This window comes from Athene cunicularia, assembly GCF_003259725.1.
Source record: "Athene cunicularia isolate RWA chromosome 21 unlocalized genomic scaffold, athCun1 chr21_part1, whole genome shotgun sequence".
NCBI lineage: Eukaryota > Metazoa > Chordata > Aves > Strigiformes > Strigidae > Athene > Athene cunicularia.
In genome coordinates, this window is record NW_020799127.1 from 2,773,806 (window position 1) to 2,777,515 (window position 3,710).

The window sequence follows — 3,710 nt, forward strand, 5'->3', positions numbered from 1 at the left end:
AGCCTCGGAAGTGACGTTGGGGGGAGGCCAGCGGGCAGGTCCCCCCGCCGCGGGACCCCCTCCGGAGCGGGGCCGCCCCCCGGCTCCCCGCACCCGTTTCACCCCCGGTGTCTCCCCGAGAGCGCCTCAGCTCAGCCCACCTGCCCGCGCCGGCCTCCGCACCGCGGCCTCCAGCCACCACCCTCACCCCAGACAATGAGCTGTGGAGAAGAGCAGGTTCTCTTTCCCGATTTCTTTTTTTTTTTTTTTTGTGTGTGTGTCTGTTTTTCATCTTTTGGTAATAGTGCAGCTCCGCAGGGAGGCGGTTTTCTCGCCTCTGACTGAAAACGAAAAAAAAAAAAATAATGAGTGGCTGAGGGGAAATTAGCTGAATAGCTGGAGGTGGTGTGCGGGAAGATGCTCACGCCCGGAGGAGGCGCGGGCGGTGCTTTGGGGCCGGCAGGCTGAAGCCTCAGACCCCATTTTTGCTGCACGTATATTGCGCTGTCCCGTGTAAACCAAAGTTTTCTCACTGTGATTTCTGAGCAAGTACCTGAGAGGGAAGGAAAAAAAAAACAAAAAACAAACCCATAGTCACCTCCTTGGGAAATGTTTGTGTTTGTACTGCAGGGCGTAACAGTGTGTCCATTCAATTTGAAGAGAAAAATAATATTCTCACTTGAATTTTCCTTCGTAATCCTGTCAAAGAGATGTAGTCCTCCTGGGCTAGGGCTGTTTTTGAAAGGAAATGTTGAGGATTTGCCATTTTCCCAGATGAAAACCCCCTGACTTAAACCCATAGGAGATGGGAGGCATTAATGCAGTGACAGATGAGAGGTCTAAAGAAATATTTTACATTCCTTTGATTATTTTGTTTTCACATTCATTGTGCATCAGAGTGACATTAAAACTGTCGATAAGCCTGGGCACACGAAGTACCCCTATAGTCCCAGGACAGAGGAGTCCCGTTCCATGAAGCTGGAAGGTTTCCTTAGGAAGTAGCCAAGCAAATCACCTGACTACGCTCTCTTGTCAAACAAGCTTTTTACAGCAATTCACAATATTTCTAACAAACACAGCTACAAAGATAACATTTCAAGCATAAGGAAAATGCACACTCTCAAGCCAGAGAATTTGAATGCGTCTGTGGTAATGCTTAAGTTTGCCAAGCCACAGCAGACAGAAAAATAACAGGACACAGTGATCTTCCCACCTGGATTACTCAGGATATGTTTGTATTTTAATACGTTGCTTAAGTATACTAAAGTCAGCTTTGAAACCTCTAATTTTAGTAGTAAAAAATCCTAATATGTTAGGATATTAACATATAAAATATGTCTAAGCAACTTTTAACTTATTAGGCTAAATTAATTCTAATTTATTTCATTACATTTCATTTTCTAAGCTAGACTAATTACATCTGTGTAAGTTTTGGAGTCGTTTTAAGAAAAAACAAGGCTTCTATTTAGCATGTTAGAACCTTATAGCTATAACAGAGAAAACAACATAGAACAAGATACATACACCATCAGCTAGAGTACAAGTCTTTCTACCTTCAAGATTATTATGTATATGGTTTTCCAAAAGAATCAGAAATAATACAAATTATGACTTTCCTCAACATACTTAACTCTAGAGAAAGTTTCTAAAGGAGCTAAAAACACAGCCCTTTTTTAAAAAATAAATTAGCCTATTACCTTCTTATTTTTTCCTGCATTATAGAGATAATGAGACTGTAAACCAGGCAAGGTAGGTATCAACAAACTAACCCACAAGCTTACAGTACTGACTACAAAACGTTGCTATTTTTAACATTTCTTTTGACTTTATTAATTTTACTTTGATTTTATAACTTCATTGCTCTAGTATTAATTTTTACTCACTTGTTTAAAGCTGAAGGGAGTAAAGGCTTTTGATCAAACACTGATACTACTTCTCTATTCCTTCTTGGTTAAGGCTGTACTGGCTCTTCAGAGGCTTAATTTGAAGACTCACCCTGTTACTGATTGGTGGATGTTACTGTAAAAGTAATGTTGGAAGACCACAGTAATTTTAGGCTGTGAGCTAGATTGTGAAAGTGAGTTTATTTTCAGTGAGGCTGGTTGTCTTTCTTTTCCTGTATTTTTTGTTTCCTTACAGGTTTTGCTTGGCTTTGTGTAGTGATAAAGTAGGAATGTTATATAGCTAGGATTATCTTGGCTTACATTTGGCTTAATTGAAGATTTAAAAAATATTTTAATTTAAATACTTAAACAGCTTTTTAATGGATGGTTTAAAATGCTAAATTGTTTATATTTGCTCAAAAACATAATTTTATTTCTTATTGTTTAGAGATATAATGCTAAACCAATATGAAATTCTTTATAGTTGTAGAATCACTTACGAAGATTACTTAACTCTGTTGCTTTTAATGTTTATTAATTACTTTTTGTCGTATGCTATTGTAGGTGAAGAAGGGACTTTTGAAAAGCTGGAACTCAGAACAAAATAGAAACAGTCTTTTCTCAGGTAGCTAATTCTGTAACTGCTTTTGTATATGTAATTGCTACTAATACAAGGTTATAGTTTTATGATAATAAAAGTTAATACTTCAAAAAAGCTCTTGTTAAAGTTCATAGATTCTTGGAAGGTTTATGCTATGAATGTTAGAAGAATTTTGAATGCTAAATTAAGCTGTATAATTCCAATTTTGATTTTTTGAATCTTAATATGACTTTATGGTGTAAGAGAGTAAGTAAAAACAAAGCATCTAGATAGGATAGGCTTTTATATTGGTTTGCAGTTATTATTTTATCTACAAACCAAGGAACTCTCACTTCTAAGTGTTTTGAAGAAGTGTTAGTTCCTTTTTTTCAGTCAAAATCCTTAGGGTAGAAAACAGTAATGTTCTTTCAATATCTGTATGAAATGTAGCTGTCATAAGCATATTATGTGTATGACTGCAAAAGTGGAAAAAACTTGTCTGATGCTGTCAGTTTGTCAGTAATTTTGGTAACTAACAGTTGCAACATTATCATCAGAACTATCTTTGTGTAGTCCTGGTCTTCCCATAGGTATTCCTGAGCCATTTGCTCGATTGTGTCAGCTGTTTGGTAGTAAACATGCTCTTGTACTTGTATCCTGTTTATTTCCATTCGTATACAAATGGGTGCAGAGTCTTGTCTAGGCTTAATATTTGGAATTTTTAGTTTGAAACCTCTCCCAAGACATTTCAAAGAATAAAAGGATAGTGCGTTAAAGAAACCACTTCTGACCAACAAAGCTTCCTTTTAAAATAAAGCATCACTGCTATATATATACATATAATAAAAGGTTCTCATTTAGCATTGCATAGTATAACATTTCTATTTGTCTTAAAGCAGATTCTTTTTATTTTCCAAATTTAGGATGACAGAAGTAATACGAAGAAAAGATAAAGCATGAAAGAAAAGTGAGAGGAAAGAGGCAGAATCCTTCTGCCTGCTAGAAATCTTATCAAAAGCTTCCAGAATATGGCACTGAGTCTGTCTGCCCACAACTCAGCCTCTGCATCACAGTAATGAATTAATAATAAAAATAGGTATGACAACAAGCCGCTTATGCTCTAGATTTCCTTAGGATAAAGATGAGAATGCCTGTGATGAATACTAGCTTGTGGGTATAATAGTAAGTACTAATCTGACAAAGTTAGTACAGGAGCCTCTACTGTACAGAATAGAATAAACGAACACACAAGGGATGCAAATGAGCCA

General features: G+C 37.0%; 1 protein-coding gene and 1 long non-coding RNA gene across 2 annotated transcripts in view; one reads left to right on the forward strand and one right to left on the reverse strand.

Annotated features, from left to right (window-relative positions):
- The window catches only part of LOC113487891 (PR domain zinc finger protein 2-like), a 23,534-nt gene extending 23,352 nt beyond the window's left edge, over positions 1-182 (reverse strand). Inside the window, exon 1 of the mRNA XM_026862824.1 lies at positions 141-182. The gene's annotated coding sequence lies outside the window, so the exon portion shown is untranslated. The remainder of the gene's footprint in view (positions 1-140) is intronic.
- On the forward strand, positions 7-3,429 carry LOC113487892. The gene is made up of 4 exons (XR_003399873.1): positions 7-216; positions 1,936-2,056; positions 2,427-2,487; positions 3,366-3,429. It is a non-coding gene; the product is annotated as an uncharacterized LOC113487892 (long non-coding RNA).
- Positions 3,430-3,710: the final 281 nt, after the last annotated feature.